Source organism: Microtus pennsylvanicus, chromosome 21, assembly GCF_037038515.1.
Source record: "Microtus pennsylvanicus isolate mMicPen1 chromosome 21, mMicPen1.hap1, whole genome shotgun sequence".
Classification (NCBI taxonomy): domain Eukaryota; kingdom Metazoa; phylum Chordata; class Mammalia; order Rodentia; family Cricetidae; genus Microtus; species Microtus pennsylvanicus.
In genome coordinates, this window is record NC_134599.1 from 30,981,387 (window position 1) to 31,004,481 (window position 23,095).

A 23,095-nucleotide genomic window follows, 5' to 3' on the forward strand; every position below is an offset into this window, starting at 1 on the left:
CTTTAATCCTAGCATTCGGGGGGCAGAGGCAGTTGGAGCTCTGTGAATATGAGGCCAGCCTGGTCTACAGAGTGAGTTCCAGGATGGCTGGCCAAGGCTGTTACATGGAGAAATCCTGTCTCAAAACAAAACAAAAACAAAAGAGAAAGGAAAAATTGGATTTTCCAAGCATCTTTGACCACAGTCCTTTTTTTAAACCATGAAACATGATTAAATGGTGACCTATGAAACACGAGCCCTAGTGAGCCATGAATGTGTTCTGGGTTGAAAAGACTGGCCTCACGGTAAGAATGTAAGGTGAACAGAAGAGAAAATAGCCTAGCTTTAGAAAATATAGTTAGAGGTTCAAAGAGGGCGTGGGGTGTGGACTGTGCCCGAAAGAGAGTAGAGACTGTAAGTACTGGCTGAATGGAGGGTCTCAGGTTCCTTTTCTTTTCTTTTTTCTTTTGTCTTTGACACAGGGTCTCAGGTAGTCCAGGCTAGCCTCTAACCTTGTACATAGCTGATTTTGAACTCCTGATCCTCCTGCCTCTACTTCCCAAGTGCTGGGACTACAGGTACAGAACCCTGTACCTGGCTTAGGAGGACATGTGTAGGGGAACAAAGCTGCCTGACTGAAGTCCCCTGTCTATCTAGGTCTCTACTTAATCTTCGTCTTTCTTCTGCCCCATCCCTCACTCTCCTCCCTTTGTCTGTCTGCCTCTTTCTCTCTCTCAAGTCCCACCCAGAATTCACAGGCTATGGGTCTAGCCACATCAGAAACTCTCTGCTTCTCCTTCAAGTTGGGTTTCAGAATTTTGCTGAGTAGCATAGGACCCACCTAGTGACATCCAGGAAAGATAGTTTGAAAATACGAGCACGGCTATGGGAGACTTACCCAGAAACTTTGGGGTCGGGGGAGGTGAGGTAGATCTCCAGGAAATGCTATCTGCTGTGAAGTCCAATGTTTTGACTTTATTTTTTTAATTTTTAATTAAAAAATAATATATTTTGATAATATTCTTCTCTGCTCCACTCCTCCCAAATCTTCCTCACTAACTTTATGTTCTTTCTCTCTCTTAAAAAAAAAAAAGCCAGTCAGTGGTGACCCACAAATTCACACATTAATCCCAGCACTTGGGAGGCAGATGCAGATGAATCTCTGAGAGTTTGAGGTCTACAGAGTGAGTTCCAGGACAGAGAAACTCTGCAGAGAGAGAGAGAGAGAGAGAGAGAGAGAGAGAGAGAGAGAGAGAGAGTCTGTTTGGTGTTGGCCAACTGCTCCTAAACCTAAAGCCTTCCTGGAGTATGGTTGATATCCCCAGTGCCACTCCATTGAAGAAAACTGATTTTTCTCCTCTCCCAACAGCTACCCATTGCAAACAGCTTCTTGGTTAGCGATGAGACTTTGTAATCCTCTGATTAAATTGAAATTATACTCTGGAAGAATTGAGTAGAGAACAGATGACTTGCAAATAAGTGGGAATCTAAGGTGATTTAAAGCAACTTATTAGTTGTCTGTGTATTTACCCCTTTCCCAAAGCCCCACAGCTCTCAAATCCTGGAAGAATCTATGGTGAAGGGAAGCAGGACCCCAGAGTGGTTGGGAAATGAGCCCTGAGATTAAGACGCCTGTACAGTGTACTCACGTGTCCCTTGGTGACAGAAAGCTTTCTGAGAAGTACGTGGTTAGGTAGTTTCACCACTGTGTGAGAATCACAAGTCAGACTAGATGGCCAGTCACGGCACCTGGTCTCGTGATTGGATAATATCACATGGATGTGGCTGCTGTCAGAAAGACCCATCATGCATTCTTGTAAGTCAGAGCACACTGTCGAGTTATTACAAAACTGGGAACATAGTTGTGTCTTGTTAGAAGCATTACATACAGTACACAATGACATGTGTGCTAACACACACCTGGCAAGATCTGCCTTTACCGGCATCACCAAGACGGTAGAAATGATGGGAATTCTTCAGCTCCTGGACCATGTAGTTCAGGGATAAAGTCCTTGACTAGTAGATGCAAAGCTCTGAGTTCGTTCCCTATTCCTAAGGGAGAGGAAGAGGGAGTAGTGGGGGAGGGCAGGGGAAGGAGGAGAGGTGTTTCAGCTTCGCTGTGCTCTTATGAGACCAGCATCATATTTGTCCAAAACATGTTGTACGTGACTGTATTTAGGATCTGGACCTTGAGGATCTGGACATGTTACATAACCTTCCTGTCCCTCTATCCTCATCTGTGTTCGGAGTGTCATGAGAACTGAATAAGAGAACATATGTAAAACACTTAATGCCCTCAATAACTTAGCAGCGTATTTTTGTTTGTTGGTTTGGATTTTGATTTTGTTATTTTTGTTTTGTGCTTGTTTTGTTTGTTTTTTGTTTGTTTGTTTGTTTTTTTTAGTTGATTTGGTGTTCTGGTTTTGGTTTTTGTCTTTTTCAAGAAACAATTTCTTTATGTAACCCTGGCTGTCCTGGAACTAGCTCTGTAAACCAGGCTGGACTCGAACTCACAGAAATCTACCTGCTTTTGCCACCTAAATGCTGGGATTAAAGGTGTGCACCACCACTGCCTGGCCTGTTTTGTTTGTTCATTTGTTGGATTATGTTTTAAAGTGAGACCTCACTATGCAGCACTGGCTGGCCTGAAACTTGCTATATAGACCAGGCTGGCTTTGAATGCACAAGAATCTGTGTCCTGAGTGTTGGGATTAAAGGCATATGCCACCATACCCAACATAGCAATGTAATTCTTAATGACAATGAAATAATGGGGAGAAATTTCTATCAGCAGAACTGAACGTACTTGATAAACTTAACAAAAGAAAGATGGATAGGCCCAAGGGCCTGTGGGCAGTTTGGCTCACCAGCTCTCCCTGTGACTGTGTCACTGAAGCAGGGGGTTTGGGGAGAAATAAGACCCATGAAGGTTTGCTGGCGCCACTGGGACTTTAGAGATCAGAGGCCACTTGAGCCACTCACATTCCCTTTTATTCCTAGAGATTTAATATCTACCTACCTAGTAAATGGCCATGATTGAAGAAAAGAAGACAAGAAAAGGAATGGCTTGCAGCTGGCCCTCAGCTTTAGATAATCAGGGCTTCAATGCTTTTTACACACAAAGGAGACCATGTGTAAAACATTAGCTAAATGCAGATATAAATCTAGTCTTTGACCAGTCCAGACCTAATCAATATACTTTTCCACACCCTTTGAACTTTGAGTTTTCTGGCAATAAACAACAACAACAAAAATCCCAAACCCCATCCAAATCCATAGTCCAGACATCCCAGCTTCAGCTCTCCTTCCTGTCCCACACTGTTGACAGAAGGATTCCTGTTACCACGCTCATTCCAGCGGCGATTCACATTCTTCTGGAAGAAAAAAAATAGATGCTTGAAAGACAGAAAATTGCTCTTGTAATCAGTTAATAAGGATTCCTGGACCGGAATACAGAGCCACAAACATGGATTTCTGCTTAACCTTCACAAATTCCTTTCCCTCAGTTATTCTCATCCGACATGGTGGAGTGATCATTTAACGAGCAAGGTGAACGGAGAAAGGAGATCACCCACAGTAATATTTAGGTTTTTACAAAAATAGAGGGAGTTCTTTTTATTTGTTTGTTTTCCGTGTGTGTATGGATGTTTTGCCTGCATGTATGTCTGTGCACCACACACATAATATGATGTCTACGGAGTGAGGAAGAGGACATGGGATCTCCGAGAACTGGAGTTCTGATCCACCATGTGAGTGCTGGGAATTGAACCCAGGTCCTCTGGAAGAGAAACCAGTGCTTCTAACCACTGAACCATCATCTCTCCAGTCCCTACAATAAGAATTTTGATTGAAATATAAACATATTAAGAGTACTTTGTTGGGGCTGGAAAGATGGCTCAGCAGTTAAGAGCACTGGCTGTTCTTCCAGAGGATCCAGGTTCAATTCCGAGCACCCTCGTGGCAGTTCACAACTGTCTGTAGCTCTAGTTCCCAGGACCTGGCAGCCTCACACAGACATACATGTAGGCAAAACATCGATGTACATAAAATAAAAATAAAGAAATGTTTTTAAAAAAAGAGTACTTTGTTGAACTTACAAATTTGTATATACATCATCATATACATCGTGTGTGTGTGAGTGTGAAATGTGTTTGCTTAGCTTCATCAGTTTTAGGTAGAACTAAGTTACTTTATTTCCTTCCCCAAAATATTTGATTGAAAAAAAAAAACCTCATGCAATTTGACTTGCAGAGTAGAAGGGGAAGTGAGTAGTGGGTGAGGGAACCTACCCGTGCGACAGCCAGTTCCCTGGGAAGATTCACGGCCATGTCTCGAGACCATCCTGAACTCACTCCAGCACTGGACTCTGAATCACTGGAAGCAAGTGCTGCTGTTTCCAGGGCTATCTTTGCCTCAAAAAGGAGAAAATTCAAGACGTGCAACCTAATCCTCTCACTATCTGGAAAAGAGATCAACCCATTTGTCACAAAACCCGAAAAACAACAGCTAGGTAAATACTTAGGGTAAGTGTCTCCCACCTCAATAGCCCTGCATTTTGAAAGTGAACGAAAGCAAATAGGCACGAGAGCGGTTGGATGTAACAGGAACAAGGTGGTTTGGGTTGGGGTAACTGAATAACCCACACAAAATATGTTGTTGTGAATTCTTTCAGGGTAGGAGGAATAGATATAACCAGCAATCTCTCTCTCTCTCTCTCTCTCTCTCTCTCTCTCTCTCTCTCTCTCTCTCTCTCTCACTGTGTGTGTGTGTGTGTGTGTGTGTGTGTGTGTGTGTGTGTGTGTGTGTGCCTGTGAAAGACAGAGATCAGGGTTAGGTGTCTTCTGTTGCTCACCGCTTCAGTTTTTGACACAGGTTCTGGAGCTTCAGCCATCTCAGTCAGACTGTCTGATCTCCCAGGATCCACCTGTCTCCATCCCCACCAGGTCTAGAGTTGCAGGTGTCTATGTCTTTTCTGGGCACCTCTGTGGGTCCTGGGGATCCGAACTTGGGCCTTCATGCTTGTGGAGCACACATTTTTCCCGCTGGGTTATGTATTTCCTAATTTCAGGCAATGCCCAGCATGTGTATTTTTCTTCCCAGATGCATAAGCACTTCCATAAAGAAGAGTGTTCACGACTGTATAATTGAGAACAATGCTAAGAAGTTCCCTCATTTTGATTTGAACGATCAACTTTATGAATTGGGGCCATCATGCTGTTTTACAGTGTCCCGAGACTCAGCTAGCAGCACCAGTCTTACCTGGGAGAAGCTGTTCAGATGCGAAATCTTGGGTCCATCTCACTCTCTGCCTCACAATCACATCCTAACAGGTGACTCACATACACACTCTAAGTCATCCCCCTGCCTCTGAGCAAAACCGGATGCCCAGATAGACCAGCCTCTCTCATCCATTGTCAAATCTTCTATGGCGTGTCCTGTTTGAGTCCTTGAGAAGAAAGAGGAGATGCGCTTATTTAAGAAAGTCTCTGCTCCCAGAGTCAACAGCTTCATCGATATATTCAAGTGTCTATTCTTGGAAACCCTGAAGACGGGGTCAAAGGAAGGGAAGCAGACAACGGTTTCAAATTACAGCCTCACATACAGAAAGAGCAGTACAGAAGCTTAGCCCATGAAAGAAGGGAGGAGGAGTTTCACCAAATTATCAGATCCAAAATTGTCTCGGCACTGTGGATGATTTATTACTCTAGAAGCTTAAAGGCTTCTCAGGCCCTGGCTATATTTCATTTCAGTGTAGTAACTTTTATCTAATGCTTCCCTGTGGCCTAAAACAAATGCCTTGGAATTACCACAGTGAAACAGGAGGGTGATTTGTACACTCTTTCTGTAGCCACTCTGTAAGCTCGCAGCAGGACTGGACTCCTACAGTAGGCCACTCTTGGTGGCTTCGTGGCGCTCAGCTTGCAGGCCGAAGCTGGGGACTTTGGAGAGTCTTGTGTGTGCATGGTAGAGAGGGTCCTCCATATTAGCTGCGCCGTGGAATCACCTAGAGTGTGTGTGTGTGTGTGTGTGTGTGTGTGTGTGTGTGTGTGTGTGTGTGTGGTGTGTGTCTGTCTGTGTGGGTGTGTGGTGTGTGTGTCTGTGTCTCTGTGTGTGTGTGTGGTGTGTGTGTGTCTGTGTGTGTGGTGTGTGTGTGTCTGTGTGTGTGTGTGTCTGTGTGTGTGGTGTGTGTGTCTGTGTGTGTGGTGTGTGTGTCTGTGTGTGTATGTGGTGTGTGTGTGGTGTGTGTGTCTGTGTGTGTGTATGTGGTCTGTGTGGTGTGTGTGTGTGTGTCTGTGTGTGTGTGTGGTGTGTGTGTGTGTGTCTGTGTGTGTGTGTGGTGTGTGTGTGTATGTGTGTGTGTCTGTGTGTGTGTGTGTATGTGGTGTGTGTGTGTGTGTGGTGTGTGTGGTGTGTGTGGTGTGTGTGTGGTGTGTGTGTGTGGTGTGTGTGTGTGTGGTGTGTGTGGTGTGTGTATGGTGTGTGTGTGGTGTGTGTGTGTGTGGTGTGTGTGTGTGTGTGGTGTGTGTGTCTGTGTGTGTGTCTGTGTGTGTGTGGTGTGTGTGTGTGTCTGTGTGTGTGTGTCTGTGTGTGTGTGGTGTGTGTGTGTCTGTGTGTGTGTATGTAGTGTGTGTGTGTGGTGTGTGTGTGTGTGTGTGGTGTGTATGTGTCTGTGTGTGTGGTGTGTGTGTCTGTGTATGTGGTGTGTGTGTGGTGTGTGTGTGTGTGTGGTGTGTGTGGTGTGTGTGTGGTGTGTGTGTGTGTGGTGTGTGTGTGGTGTGTGTGGTGTGTGTGTGGTGTGTGTGGTGTGTGTGTGGTGTGTGTGTGTGTGTCTGTGTGTGTGTGTGTGGTGTGTGTGGTGTGTGTGTGGTGTGTGTGTGTGTGTCTGTGTATGTGTCTGTGTGTGGTGTGTGTGTGTGTGGTGTGTGTGGTGTGTGTGTGGTGTGTGTGTGTCTGTGTGTGTGTATGTGGTGTGTGTGTGTGTCTGTGTGTGTGTCTGTGTGTGTGTGGTGTGTGTGTGTGGTGTGTGTGTGTGTGTGGTGTGTGTGTGTGGTGTGTGTGTGTGTGTGTGTGTGTCTGTGTGTGTGTGTGGTCTGTCTGTCTGTGTCAGTGTCTATGTGAACACATCAAGACCAGAGGCCAACCTTGGGTGCCATCCCCCTTGTCCTTTTCATTAGCCTTGGCCTTGCCAATTAGGTGTGACTGACTGGCCACCAAGCCTCAGAGATCCACCCGTTCCTACATGTGCAGGATCAGAATTATAAATAAGTGCCTGCTTCCACACCCCGCTTTTTTTTAAAAAATGGGTTCTTTGGGCATGATGGTCCATGCCTTTAATCTCCTCTATGAGTTCCAAGCCAGTCTAGTTTATGTAAAAAGTGAATTCTGAGTACTGAACTCACTAGACAAGCATTTTACTCAATGAGCTGTCCCTAGCCCCAGATAAAATTTTCTCAAAACTGCTTTCTTGTGCTATATACAATAAGCCACAGATATTTAAACAGACAATTGACTGAGCTTTGACATATACTTAAGAAGTCACCATAGTCAAGCTACCCACACTCCAGATTTTCTCATACTTCTTTGCAATCCCTCCCGACCCCTTCCTCAACCACTGATCTGTTTTACTTCACTGAAGATTCATTTTCTAGGATGCTATAGAAATGGAACCACGTGGTAGGTACATTTTGGGGAGGCAAGGGGTACCTTACTAACTTCCTTTGATCTATGTAATTTTTCTGAGGTTTACCCATGTTGCAGGCATTAACTGCATGTCCTTTCTGTTGCTAAGTACTATTCCATCGTACAGATGAACTACGGTTGGTGTGTGACCATCTGCTGTTGATAGACATTTGGAATGTTTCTTCTTTGGTTCCGTCATGGATGATGCACTAGAAACCTTCATGTACAAAGATGTGAAAATATGTTCAAATGTTTATTTTTGCAAATATGTAGATGTGGGAATGATGAGTTTATTTTTTTTAAAGACACGGCCAGACTGTTTCTCAAAGCGGTTGTGCTTTTATTTGCCCACCAGATGTGCCTGAGTTTCAGCCATTCAACACCCTATGGGAGCTGGTATTTCAGTATTTTATTAGTCACTTGTCTTAGCTAAGGTTTATATTGCTGCAATGAAGCAAACAAAAACAAACAAACAAAGAATAATACTGAGTTGGGGAGGAAAGGATTTATTTGGCTTGCACTTGCACATCACTGTTCATCATCAAAGGAAGTCAGGGCAGGAACTCAAACAGGACGGAGACCTGAAGGCAGGAGCTGATGCAGAGGCCACGAAGGAGTGCGGCTGACTGATTTGCTCCCCGCGGCTTGTTCAATCTATTTTCTTATAGAACCCAGGACTAGGGATAGAAACACCAACGATGGGAGGGGCCTCCCCGCCTCGTCCATCAATCACCAATTAAGAAAGTGCCTTACAGCTGGATCTTACGGGGGCACTGTCTCAATTAAGAGTTCCTCCTTTCATATAACACTAGCTTGTGTCAAGTTGACATAAGATTAGCCACCATGCCACTCTAAGAGTATGTACTAGTTAGTACCTCTTGTGGTAGTCATTTAAATTTCCCTAATGGCCACTATCTTCTAGAGTTCCGTTGGATCTGTAATATATCAGTGTGAACGGATAACAATACTGAGTCATCTAATCCACGACAACCAGCTGCATCTACAAGGTTCAGGTTCAGGAGAAACCCTGTTCTTTTTGTTGTTGTTTGTTTGTTTGTTTGTTGTTTTTGTTTTCTGTTGTTGTTGTTTTGTTTTGTTTTTCGAGACAGGGTTTCTCTGTAGCTTTGGAGCCTGTCCTGGAACTAGCTCTTGTAGACTAAGCTGGCCTCGAACTCACAGAGATCCGCCTGCCTTTGCCTCCCGAGTGCTAGGATTAAAGGCATGTGCCACCACCCCCCAGCTCTTATTTTTCTCTTGATTTCTCCTTTAATCTATGAGTTTTTTTAGAAGTAAATATATAATTTGGTTCCTAAATAATTGACCATATCCCAGATACCTTGTTTGTGTTCTTTGGCTCCCATTATTTATTTGGGGTGCTGGAAACTGAAACCAGGATCCCACACACGCCAGGCAATCACTGGGCTACTGAGCTGCACTCCCAGCCCCAGGGTGACTCTCTCTTAATTCCACTGGGGTCAGAAAATGCATTGGTTTAACTTTCATCTTTTTTTAAATTTTCTAACACTAATTTTATGACCTACAAAGTGTTCTGTCTTTAGAAGGATATCCTTGCTGGTGTCGATTGGGAAATGTCTCAGTGTGGCTTCAGTCCCTGAGCTGACGGCGTTGTTCCCATGCCCTGACAGATTGTCTGCTACTTGATCTACTACTATAGAGAGAAGAGGGGTGAGAGAAAAGTATTGAAATCTCCGGACACCTTGTGACTCTGGAGCTCTAGAGTCGGAAACGGGAATGCACCGCTGTAATCCCGAAAGCCTACACTGGGATGCAGAGAGGAGTGTCCTGAGGCGCTGCGACCAATGGCCAGCTAACCAGGCAAAGGCAGCAGTGAGCAGGAGATGCTGCCTCAAGCAAGCAAGAAGGTGGAAACCAACACCGCAGGTTGACCTCTGACCTCCATGCTTGCCCACACACAGAAACGTGCGCGCAGGCACACACACACACATGCACACATGTGCACGAGGAACTGTAGTTCTGTTTATTTCTCCTTTGTGTTTCTGAGCATCCTCAGGGCCTGGTCACATACTCTCCCAGTTGGTCCAGGCTCTTCCGCAGGCACAAACCAGGCATGGGGATGTCTTATTAACTCACCAAAGACCTGAATGTGCAGCCAGGCTTGGGGAGCATTTTCTTACATAGTCCCAGTGGTAGGTTGAAGAGATGGGGAGGTGAATAGTGTAATTTACTAGAAGCTGGGAACTAAACTGGGCTGTTCTAAACACAGTCTTATCTAATCTGCGTGTCTGCCTTTGAGTAGGCACTATTGACTCTCACTTTAAAGAAAATGGTTGAGTTGTCCAAGACACATCTGAATGGAATCTAGCTGGGGTGGAAATCTAAGTTTCCTAACTCAGAGCCAACCTATCACATTTGTTCCCACCCCTCCCCTACCCCTTCTCCCTCTTGAGCTTTGTTGATTGGCTCAAAGTCTATTTACATTTCTTTTTTTCTTCTTTTCTTTTCGGGTGGTTTCTCTGTATAACAGTCCTAGCTGCCCTGGAACTCACTCTGTAGACCAGGCTGGCCTCGAACTCACAGAGATCTGCCTGCCTCTGGTCTCCCGAGTGCTGGGATTAAAGGGATGTACCACCACTGCCCCGTCCCATTTACATGTCTGTCCCGATCTGCTAATACACAGTTTGGGGTTGTGGGAAGAGCCACCTCTAACTCAAATGATCTAAGTGTTCACTGGACCTACCTTAGATTCTGTACCCTGGAGATGAACCCAAAGTTTTTCATCTTTCTCTTCCAGGACCTAGTGTCTTGGTTGAGCTGACCACACGGTAATCACCCCTCTGCCCTTTTCATGTTCCGTCCATAATCTAAGGTTTAAGTCAGGCTGTGATTAACCCTGACACACGGGCTCTTTCCCAGAAAACCCTTCCAGGCTACAGACGGCAAAGCTAGCTGTCTCACTCGACTAAAGACTGGCTACCAGGATCGGAATTTGGCCCAGAGCTACCCTAAAAGACAAAATGATGAGAGAAGATTATCTTGGGGGGAGGTAAATGTGTTTCCTGTGTGTAAAAGCTGCTTTGTGTTGCATTGTGTCTATGTGCTGTGTCTTTTGTGTCACATTGGTTTTTGTTTTGTTTTGTTTTTTGAGACAGGGTTCTCTGTGTAGCTCTAGCTGTCCTGGAACTCGCTCTGACTCTGCCTTCCGAGTGCTGGGATTAAAGGTGTGCACTGCCGCTGCCCTGTGATACATTGCTTTTGTATGCTTGGTGTGTGTGTGTGTGTGTGTGTGTGTGTGTGTGGACATGTTTGCATATGTGTATGTGTTTGGGAATGCATATGTGTGTGCATGCATGTGGAGGGCAGAAGCTGACATTGGGTGTCTTCCTAGATAACTCTCTACTTTATCCTTTGAGGCAGATCTCTCACTGAGCCTGATACTCATCAGTATGACTGATTAGCTGGCTAGCCAGCCCCAGGGATCCAGCTGGTACAGCCTCCCCAGATCTAGTATTGCAGATGCTCTGACTGTTTAGATGGATGCTAGGGGTCTGAGATCAGGTCCTCATTGTGGATGCTAGGGGTCTGAGATCAGGTCATCACCGTGGATGCTAGGGGTCTGAGATCAGGTCCTCATTGTGGATGCTAGGGGTCTGAGATCAGGTCCTCACTGTGGATGTTAGGGGTCTGAGATCAGGTCCTCTCTGTGGATGTTAGGGGTCTGAGATCAGGTCCTCACTGTGGATGTTAGGGGTCTGAGATCAGTTCCTCATTGTGGATGCTAGGGGTCTGAGATCAGGTCCTCACCGTGGATGCTAGGGGTCTGAGATCAGGTCCTCACCGTGGATACTAGGGGTCTGAGATCAGGTCCTCATGTTTGCACTTCACTCTCTGAACCATCTCTCCAGCCTGGTTTGTTTTTTTGGTTTTCCTTCCTACTTTCTTTCTCTCTTTCTTTCTTCCTTTCTTTCTTCCTTCCTTCCTTCCTTCCTTCCTTCCTTCCTTCCTTCCTTCCTTTCTTCTTCTCTTCCCCCCCCTTTCTTTTTTAGGTGTTTGTGTGTGTGTGTGTTTGTGTGTGAGAGAGAGATTCAAAATTGTAGTATACTATGATCAATTAATTTCACCAAGGATTAATTTTTAAAAATCAGAAATGCCCATGCCTGAGTGGAGAACAGAAGGATTACAAGTTTGAGGCCAATTCGAACTGTAGCCAAACCCTGTCTCAATCAATCAGTTCATCATTAAATCCACAATGATGTGAGTCATTCCCCTAGGTAAATTGTTCAGCTGCCTCCAGGGAGAGGGGAGGATAGAAATAAAGAGTAACTTTAAAGACCATGTTCATGTGAGGAGATGCAGGAAATGTCGTCAGAGTTTTCTGTCCCACCAGCCAAATAACCACACAGAGACTTATTATTAATCATAAATGCTTGGCCGATCACTTAGACTTGTTTTTTAACAAGCTCTTATAACTTAAATTAACCCATTTCTATTCATCTACGTGCTGCCCCAAGGCTTGTTTACCTCATCTATGAACTTCCCATGATGCTTCTGGCGCCTCTGGCTCCCGACTCCTGTGACTCCCTGACTCTCCTGCCCAGCTCTCGGCCAATCAGCTTTTTGTTAACGATGAGAGCAGCACATCTTCACAATGTACAAAAGGATTATTCCATAGCAAGGAAAAAATGTTTGAAGTACATTTTCCGCTCTTTCTCTCTCACTCTCCCCTGCCCCCTTTGCTCCTCTTTGTAAATATTCAGCATGAAATCGCTTCCGGTTATATTTCTTGTTGAGGTAAAGTACCCAGGCAAAGTAATTTGAGGAAGGAAGTGTTATTTTGGCTCACTGTTAATTACGACAAAATTATGATGATAGGAGCTTCAGGCAACTGCTCAAGTTGAGAAGGCAGAGAGAGAGATGAATGTGTTTGGCTCGCTGTTTTCTTTCTGTAGAGTCTAGCATCCTAGCTAGGGAATGATGCCGCCCACAGTGGACACATCTTTCTACCTCAATTAACCTAACCACAACAACATCCCACAGACCTGCTCTGTCTTCCTAGATGATTCTAGATTTCATCGTACTGACAACTGAGTTTAATCATCACAACACCCCACCCCCAAATTGTTTTCCTTGACCTATTTTCTATATATTACCTTCAGATCGCTTTACCTGGGTCACCTCGTTATGAAGAAGACACTTTTTTGATGAAAACAAGCCCCAGCTACCCTCCTGTCTCTGTCACCCTTCCCCCACAACACTGGGTTTGTAGGCACATGTATGACCATGTTCATATTTTTAAAGGGATGCTGGGATCTTCAGACTTGGGTCCTCACACTTGTTCAGCAAACTCTCTTACACACTGAACAATCTCTCCAGACCTCTGTGTCATATCTTGATTGATAAAATTAATTACAATGTATTAAAGCAAAGACATTTAAGCCAAGCATGGAAGTACACTCATGCACCTCTTGTATTCAGAAGGCAGAAGCAAGACTATAGAGAGTTTGAGACTAGCCTAGGCTAGGGTACCCTGTCTCAAAAAAGAGGGGTCCAGGGAAAGATAGTTTCTAAACCATCACTAACTCTCTGTTCTCATAACTTGGAATAGTCCAAACTATGTAAGATTATCCCATTCTTCATGCCACTGAAACTCACCCCCCTCAAAAAAAAAAAATCCACCCTCATCTCATATAAGGAGCCTGTGAAGAAGTCTTCAGAACCTCAAGAATCAACTCCTGGTGCAAACTAAAGACCTAGCTCCTGAGCCTAAGGTGCCTTAGATGCCAACAGAGAGATACAACTTAAGCAGCGGCAGGGTTGTGGAGAGGGGTCCAAGCAAGAGAAGATGGGAACATCACTGTCACGGTTGTCCTCTGTAAATGGTTTCTGCAAGTCAGGTTAAGCGAGCCAAGTGGAAAGCCAAACACAGACAACAGCTGTCGAGGATGTCTCTGTAGACATGGAGCTGGGTGTGGTCACCCCCAAGCCGACTTCCACCCCACCCTATGAGCCAATGACCCGGCTGAGAAGAGAGCTTCCCATATTGCATTCCAGCCCTCCCTGCTGGGCTTCGTGACCGTGCTAGAAACTGGCTGCAAGCTACGTGATAGTACCGCACAGTCCCCTTTCAACAATATTTTCCCGGAGACACTAAACTTCGGAGAATGCCATCCGGACGGCCAAGATGCAGGAATGACCTCAAGTAGCCACTCAGTCCTGACCGTAGCCAAGACTATGAGGTGTGAGTCAATGCCACTATCAGTACCGAAGGGCTGAATGGAAGCGAATGTCTTCCATGGGTCTTTCCTGCATTGCACAAGTCAGGAGGCATCCCTGTTCCCTTCCACGACTTCCTAGCAGCCCTGAGTACCGCACCATGGAGCAGAGGCTCTTCATTGCTCACTTGTCCGTCCTTTGTCCTGGAAACCCTGATGACTCCATTCTCCAGGAAGAATCCGTCAAGCTCTCTTTGTTGAAGTCACCCTGCAAAAACTCCCTCATCAAATTCTCCACGTTAAGATCTCTGCTTCCCTACTTAACCACAGACTCAAAACTGGATCAGATATTGACTTCTGTTTCCTTTCTCTCCTAGCTTTTTAAATCATGAAAAAAAATTCCAGAGCCACCCAGTGAGAAAGAAATTGTACACACAAGAGACAGCTCTCTTCTTCTCCCCTGTGGGTACCAGGGGTCAGACTCAGGACATCACTGAAACATCTCTCCATCCCTTAACTGAGCTGTGTGTGTGTGTGTGTGTGTGTGTGTGTGTGTGTGTGTGTGTGTGTGCGTGTGTGTCCCTAACTGTCCTGGAACTCTCTCTGTAGACCAGCCTGGCCTCAAACTCACAGAGACCCACCTGCTTCTGCCTCCCAAGTGCTGGGATTAAAGGCGTGTGCTGTCACTGCTCAGTTCTTAACTGAACTTTTAAGAAACATACCAGATATGGAGCATCATTTCATTCATAAGTACTTCAGCATCCATCTCCAATTATTAAGGGCTTTTTTTCCTCTAACAACCTCAGCAGGAGCTACTATTTACTTAATAGCAACTGGTTATCTATATTAATTCAATGGACCTCTTTATACTTTTTAGTTCATGAAATTTCAGTCAACAGAGCAATACTTGGGCTTATAAACTCCCCTGGTCAGAAGTACCCTGGCCCTAAGAATATTGGCATTTGCATTTTCCTAGTGAAGAGAGGGGCTTGGGCAACCTAGAGTAAGCGATAGACGGGAAGCCTACAGAGCTTGGAGGGGGAGGGGAAGGTGACTGGCAAGCATGGGAGGGACTGGTTTTGCTTCACTGTCCTTTAAATCCTCAGGATACTTCAAAAGGGCATTGGCATAACTTCCTTGTCTGTGCATCTGGTGTTTTCCTTCTTAACTGCTTTATCATTTAAAGGACTATTGACAAGCTCCGGGTAAAGGGAGTGCCTTAAAAACAGACCCTGTTCTTCAGAAGCATTCTGGGAAAATTCAGTGTCTGTGTTCAGTGTATGGAACCAGGAGGAACTGATCTTCACACACAGTAATCAGAGTGAAGAGTTTTTATTTTTTAATTTAATCTTTTTCTGGATCCATCTACTCGGGAGAATGCAGAACAGGGTAGATTTGCCTCAGTAAAAGTGGGGCTTCAAGGGCTGGAGAGATGGCTCAGGGGGTAAAGGCTCTTGGCCATGCAAGCCTTGTGATCTGAGTTCAGTCCCTGGGACCGGCGCAGTAGGAGGTGATGCCTGCCTCATGGCTCCATAAAGTTGTCCTCTGATATCCATACTTATACTACACAGTGGCATGTGCACACACACACAAACACACATGTGCATGTGCCCAAAAATGATAATACAGTCGTTTGGTTTTTGTTTGAAGCGGAAGGTCATGCTTGCTGTAATTTGCGCAACAAGGCTCACATACGAGGTTTGCAGGAAGAGGAGAGAGAAGGGCAGAGTAGGGGGCAGAGATGGGTCCCTGGGGACAATAGTGGTAGAAGAGAGAGAGAGGAAGAGAGAATGAGGGAGAGAGAGGCCGGAGGTGGGCAAGGCCCCCTTTTAAAAGGGAAGTAGCAAATGAACACGAGGTGCTCTTCGTTGCTGAGGATGTGAGAACGTGTCCTGTCAGGACCCCAAGGGCGGGCCAGTGCAGATGCCTTAAATACTCGCGAAGCTCACAGCTCTCAGAGAGCCTTTGCCTCAAGGACAGGCTAATAACCCCAGCCAAGTCACCAAGATCCCATCTAGACTTCAGGCCACCACCTGTGGCCAGGTCTTCTGACCCAGATCATCTGCCGCTTGAGAGTCACTCGGCACTGTGGACTTTCCCTCACTAACTCCTGTTCTTTCCTGCTATCACCTTCTTCCGGGTTCCCTTCACTTTATGCAAGAGTGTGCCAGGGCTTAGGTCACTCGCACAAAGGAGCCGCCAGGAGCTGCAGTTGTGGGTGGGGGCTGTGCTGAACAAGACGGACACAGGCTGATAAGCGGGCCCGGCACGACACCTAGCCTTCGCTAAGACAAGCTAGGTTCTTTCTGCTTTCCTTCCCCCACTAGAAACATGTTTGGGGTGTCTTCATAATATCTCCCACTTCCCACTTCGCTCCTCTCAGGTCTCTTTAAGGTACTCAGTTGTTAGGTAGGGCTTCCCTGACCATCTGGCATCAGCAAACAATCCACTGCCACTGCCGAGCCCCTTATTCTTCCTTGTCTGTCTCTATATCCCTTATCACGCATTTGTTATCACCTGCCATTGCCGTACCGCACCCACTCAACACACACCCAGAGTGGGATGCACACACCAAGAATTCTTGTGTGTATAGCGTGGAAGGTCTCCTTGCAGAACAAAGACTTCCTTTTCTTCTACCAAACAAGGTCACCGGTCACAGACGAGCTGCTCCCTTGAGGAGAAAGGGCGCTTTGGTGAATTCACAGGGAGATGCAGATATGCCTTCCAGAGCCTGTGTTTGCCCCAAAGTCCAGCTGTTCTAGTAGCAAGACCTCTTTGCTAAACCTCTGTCCCCTAAGAAGGTGACAGATCGTGTGTCATTTGTTCCTGAACTTTGTCACTGCCCTGTAGCGATTTACGTGACCTTTCCCGACTGCTTGCCATAGACAAACGTTCAGGCACGTAGGCTTTCAGAAAAACCCATCCCTCTGGAGCTGCACCACAGAAAGGTGCTCCTTCAACAACACAAAGATTTATTACTTTCTTCCCCCACAGAAAAACCACAGGAATATTTCCTTCTTGACTACAGCAGTGAGTTCCAAGTTTCATTAAAGAAGCAGCCAGATACTTCCTCCTCAGTGGCGTGGGAAGACTTTACGACAGAAAGTGTTTGAAACCTTCCCTCTGCACACCTGCCTCATAACCTCACTCTCTTCTGAAAGGTCTTCTTCTGTTTCCCCAGGGTCAGGGTTTTGTGACTGCCTCCCCCTGCAGCTGGGGCTCCGGGTCCCCCTCTCCATTTATAATAGATGATTCTTATTGCATTGCACACCTGCCAGAAACCAGACATGGCAATTTACAAATTGGCTTGGGTTTTTTATGGTGGTGGTTGTTTTTAATTTTTATGTATTGTGCCAGGCGGTGGGGGTGCACGCCTTTAATTCCAGCATCCAGGAGACGGAGGCAGGCAGATCTCTGTAAATTTGAGGTCATCCTGGTCTGCAGAGCAAGTTTCAGGATAGCCAGGGCTACACAAAACTCAAAAAACAAAACACAACACAACACAACAAATAATGCATTGCATGCATATGGAAGTCAGAGGACAACTTTGTAGAGTTGGTTCTCTCCTTTCTTTCTTTCTTTCTTTCTTTCTTTCTTTCTTTCTTTCTTTCTTTTCTTCTGGGCACTAAACTCAGGTCATCAGGCTTCTATGGCAAGTCACTGAACCGAATGGCTGGCCCTTGGCTCAAGATTTTAACCAACGTGGCTCTGCCTGGACAGCCCCTGTCCTTACAGCAAAGTCTGCCTCTCTGCTTCCACTGCCATACGTCACCTTCCTCCTGTGCATTTGCAGAAAGGGAGTTGGTTTTCCATTTGCCAGGCCAGTCCCTGCTAGCCTGATCTGCTTTCACCTGCTCCTAATCTGCACGCCAGGTACTACGGACTCTGGCCTATGACTCAGGGCTGCCACCTTCCCTAGATGTGACACTGATGGTGGCCTTAGGGCTGCAGTAGACAGAATAATGATCCCCAAGAAAGCCTACATGGCGGAACCTGTGAGCCTGTTTCCTTTAATGGACTTGGCGGCTACGGCTATGATTAAGTTAAGGACCTTGAGATGGAGAGATTACCCTGGATTAGCCTGGGAAACAGGATGTAATGGAAAGGCCTTATATATGGGAAGAAGGAGTACAGGAGAGCCAGAATCTGAATGAGGATGGCAGTGAGGCTGGAGGGGCCAAGGAATGCAGACAGTCTTTGAAATCGGGAAAGATCAAGAGAATATTTACCTTGGGATTTGAAACTCCTACTAGTGCCCCCATTTCAGGTTCTAAGACTCCGAGATAGGGAAACTAATTACAAATGTGTTTTCCGTCTCCAAGTACCAGGTAGTGTACACCTGCAATCCAGGAAACTGATAGGAAAGCCCTGGAGGGAACCTATGCTGTTTTAAGTGGACAGAGCAGTGGACACAAGGAGAAAACTCTGCTGGGCAGTGGTGGCGCACGCCTTTAATCCCCAGCACTTGGCAGGCAGAGGCAGGTGAGTTTCTGTGAGTTCGAGTCTAACCTGGTCTACAAAGTGAGTTCCAGGACGAGCAGGACTGTTACACAGGAGAAACCCTGTCTCGAGGGGTACGCAGGGCAGGGGAGACAAAACTCTGAGCCCTTACCTAGAAGACTACCTTTCAGTGAACCCTTGTCCCTGTTCCCCAACAGGTGTTTACCAGCTCAGTCCTTGAACTCCCAGTCCCTCAGGAATGACATACATGGTTAGCTACCCCCCCTGCCCCCCCGGTTGAGCCATAGCAAATCTAAGGTCTCTACACCCTGTTCTTTCCAGAATTTCTCTGCCAGCATAAAGTCAAGAACACCCCCCCCCTCCTCTTAGGTTCTTCTTAGAGGCAGGAGTAGGGAAAAACAGCCTCAATCTAAATCTGTTAGTAATCCATTTTGGTTAAAGGGAACATATATCCAACCATATCATAGTAAACTACTGAGAATTATGGGATTTTTCTTTTTCTAATTCTAGGATGGAACTCCCAAGCCTCAAGTGCATATACTCCTTTAAAAAAAAATATGCTGGAGATTGAACCCAGGACATCTTGCACGCTAAGTCCACATTATACCACTGGACAAAACCTTCAGCCAAAATACCCCTTTCTTAAACTTTTAGTACATTTATTTGTTTATTTGCACATGTGTGTGTTCAGATGAATGACACAGCCTGAGCATGGAGGTCAGAGGACAGCTTACAGGGGGCCGTCTCTCTTCCACCATGTGGGCCTGGGATCGAACATGTCAGGTTGGCAGGTTGGCAGCAAATTTACCCATGAGCATCTGGACAGATAATCTTATCTTTGTACTTTTTGGCTGTTGCTACTCATTTCGGGTTTATGGTTATTTTAAAATTACGTGTGTAAGGGATGGTAGGTGCCCATGAGTCCGAGTTCCTGTGGATGCCAGAAGAGTGTATTGGGTATCCTGGCACTGGAGGCACAGGCAGCTGAGAGTCTCCTGACCTGAGTGCTGGGAACCAAGGTCCTCTGTATGATCAGCAAGGGCTTTTAACCACTTAAGCCAATCTCCAGGCACTGTTTGTTTTTCGAAGCAAGATTTTAGGCAGGCCAGATTAACTTTGAACTCAGCTATATTCCTGAGAATGACCTTGAACTACTGACCCTCCTCCCTCTAAATGCTAACCTGCCCTAGCACGCTTGGCTTTATTAGGTTCTGGGAATTGACCTCTCTGGTGTTATGTGATTTAGATAAATTCTCTTCCAACTGAATTACATCTGTAGACCCTTGTTTATTCTGTTTGTTTGTGGGGGTTTTTTTCTTTGCTTTGTTTTCTTGTTTGTTTTGATACTGACTGTGTGGCTCTTCCTTGCCTAGAATCCACTATGTAAAGAGGCTGGTCTTGAACTCATGATCCTTCTAACTCAGCTTCCTGAGTTCTGGGATCATAGACACATACTCCCAAAACCAGGCAGTAATTTTTTTTTTTGGAAGGGGAGAGTATGACCACAGTCCCCATCACCACAATAATGCAGCCAAGTTTCCTGCATTTGGGGAAATTGCAGGGGTCAGCACATCCTGAGTGCAATAGCCTCACCCTGGGAAAACCACCTTCATAATCATGGTGAGGCATGAATGTGGAGGTCAGAGGTCAAGGAGTCAGGCCTCTCCTCCCAGGTGGGTCCCAAGGATAGAATTCAGGCAGTCAAGCTTGGGTACAAGTGTCTGTATCTGCTGAGCTATCTTGATGGCCCATGACCCTCTTTGTTATCAGTGATAAATGGTCCTATCCTCAGCATCATGGTTTTTTGTTTTTTTGTTTTTTTACTAACCAAGAACAAGGGTAGTCTTGGTCCAGCACCAGCATCTTGAGCTAATTACTTCAATTAAAACAAACTCCAAACTCTGGGCACTGAGGAATTTCACAAGGAAGAATTGTTGGCTGTAGAGTCCAATTAAGTTTGCCACCATTCACTACACAATGCTGGTTGCAGAGTAATTATTGTAATACACATAATGATACTTTTTGTATGCGTTTATTGGGTGCCAGGAACTTGGCTAAATGTGTTACCTTAGTTCACTGAAGCTTTACCCATGAGGTTGGGGTGGTTATTACCTACATTTTACAGATGAAGAGATTGAGGGCATGGGGTAGGAAGGAAACTATTTGAAGATCATACTGTTAATAGGTGGTTAATAGGTGGTGAGGTCAGGGCTGTGACAGGGTTGCCCAACAGCCACGCCCTCAGCGCCTCTGCTTGCCTGCTCCCAGTGCTTGAGTGATAAAATATGTTGGGTTTCCATTCCCATTTTAAAGATTCATGACCAATTTGACAACTGTCGGACTTATAGATAGCTCCCCCATTCCCCACTCCTGCCCAAGACATTTTCTCTGTTTGGCCCTGACTCTCCTGGAATTCACTCTGTCCACCAGACTGGCCTCGAACTCATGGAGATATTCCTGCCTCAGTCTCCCGAGAGCTGGAATTAAAGGCATGTGCTACCACCACCCAGCTATCTGATAGATTTTTTTTAAAACAAACAAACAAAAACCCTGAAAATCTGGGAAGGTGTGTGTGTGTGTGTGTGTGTGTTAATTGCATCTAATTGAGATGATAAATTTGGAGATTTGTGGTTTATAATCAAGAGCAGTGTAGAGACTAGTGGCAACATTTATTCTGAAAGTGCCGAGGACTGCCACCTCCATTTATAAGCCTTTAATAAATGAGAGTCTAAAATACTCAACTTGAATCCCAGTAGAGACTACAAGCCAAGAATGCCTGGCTTACAAAATAACGGGGGCTGACTCTTCCCGAGTTACCATGCACAGAAGCAACACTTGGCAGAATCTGAAACGAAAGATTTTGATCCTGTTCCTACCAGTGCTTCCAGAGAAGGAAGCAAAACAAACTAAACCAAACTTGGTCACTATATCTACTACTGAGACCCCGAACCCTCTTGGGAGAGAATCCCACCCAGTTCTCTGCCCAGGAAACTCAGCCCCAAGTACCCACGCGCAGGGTAGGATATTTCTACCCCTACTTATTTTATTTTCTGCAGTTCTATTTCTGGGGGAGAATTTCCACATATAACCCAGCTGCTGCCCTGACACCATCTTCATTGAGTAATTCATGGTGATGTCACACCAGCCAGGCGCTAAGGGAAGCCCTGCTTTTATGGGTTGGCTCTTAATTTAGGAATTTTTATTTTCTCACTTCCCTCCCTTTTTTTTTCTTCGCTGGACTGCACAGCTTTTGAGGCAAGATGCCTGAGCGGTGAAGTGTTGCTTGCTTTTGAGAGAAGGAATTCCTGCTGGTTGAGAGGCAAATGGTTGAGTGAAGGCAAAATGTTTGCCTTTAATAGAACATCTTAATTGGATAGCTGGCTCGGGAGGAAGGATGTGTGGGCCTGCTGTGGGTTCAGTTGCTCCTGGTACAGCCAGGGCTGAGATGACAAGATGAGCGGGGGACACTAGGTCTCGTAGCCACTCCCTGGAGCCTGTAGAGCCACCCGCCTCCTCCCTGGCACCTGAAGAGCTACATCTAACCCACACGGTCACCTTTCTCCCTTACTTCTCAGCTGCGAGACAGCAAAAGCAAGTTTGGCAAAGTTCCCCGTAAAAGTCTAATCCAAACATCATGTCCGCTGAGCTCAGCGGGGTGACTCATGCGCAGTGCTGTGTGAGGCCAGCAAGTAGAGATTAGGATCTGGCCCGCCCGCCAGCCTACCCTGCACTTCCTTTGATCAGCTCTGATGGGTCTGAATTCTGCAGAAGTAACTTCCTGCCAGCGGCAAACAGCTTTCGGTGGAGGCTGGAGCTGCGTCTATACTGACCTACTTGTCAGAGGCCAAGCAGGCATGTGCTGATGGCACAAGAGACGGCATCCTGGCTCCCATCCCGCCCAGAGCAGAGAGGAGAGCCTTTTTCGCTGAGGTGCCCATGGTGACATCAGAAGCTTGTTCCTTGGCCAAGATTAGCAAAGCCTTGGGTTTCGGCAGCCTGGGCTCGGAACCTGCTGCTGGCATTGGTTAAAATCACTAGGTAATAAAGAAAACGCCACTCTCTAGGAGGCTTTTTTTAAAGCTGGGACATCTCCAGTGTTTGGCACAAAATGAATCTCTCTCTCTCTCTCTCTCTCTCTCTCTCTCTCTCTCTCTCTCTCTCTCTCTCTCTCTCTTTCTCTTCTTCAGAAATACCATTTCACATATGTTTTGCTCAAGACGGAACACATTCGGAGTGTATTACTTTCTGGAATCATGCTCTCCCTGCTTGGTCGGAATGTGCTTGCCTCTCCATTCTCCTAAATCCCCTCAATTAACACTGCCAAGCAGAGCACCTGACATCAGGGCGTGGGCTCCTTCCACCCCTCCCACCCCCCCTCCACCTCTGCCTTCACTGGCTCATTTTCTTCTCCCTCTCTCCTCTCAGCCAGCACAGCAGAGAATCTATAACTCAGGTGGTGTGCTAGAACCTCCCTAGGAAGGGGCGTGGCTTTAAAAAAAATCCCCACAAGCAGACTCCACCTCGGAAGAATCTGGCACCCAGATTGTCTCAAACTCCCATTGTGCGGTCTGAGGTGGGGAATCACAGCAATCTAAGGTCACGTGGTATCAGTCATCTGCCTGAGGAATGGTTCTTCTTATCTCCTATCTCCGGCTCCTCCTCTCCTCCATTCTGTGTTCTGGGCTTCAGGGTAAATACCTCAGCTAAATTAAGTCTGGATAGAATATCTTACAGATTAGAAATGTGCTCATATAGAGTTTGACTATGAAATCTGCCCCACTGGC

At 46.0% G+C, this 23,095-nt stretch overlaps 1 long non-coding RNA gene across 1 annotated transcript; it reads left to right on the plus strand.

The window, feature by feature from the left end:
* Positions 1 to 3,421: 3,421 nt before the first annotated feature.
* Positions 3,422 to 20,816, plus strand: LOC142839375 (uncharacterized). The gene is made up of 4 exons (XR_012908731.1): positions 3,422 to 3,528; positions 4,231 to 4,502; positions 18,173 to 18,332; positions 18,822 to 20,816. It is a non-coding gene; the product is annotated as an uncharacterized LOC142839375 (long non-coding RNA).
* The last annotated feature ends 2,279 nt before the right edge of the window (positions 20,817 to 23,095 follow it).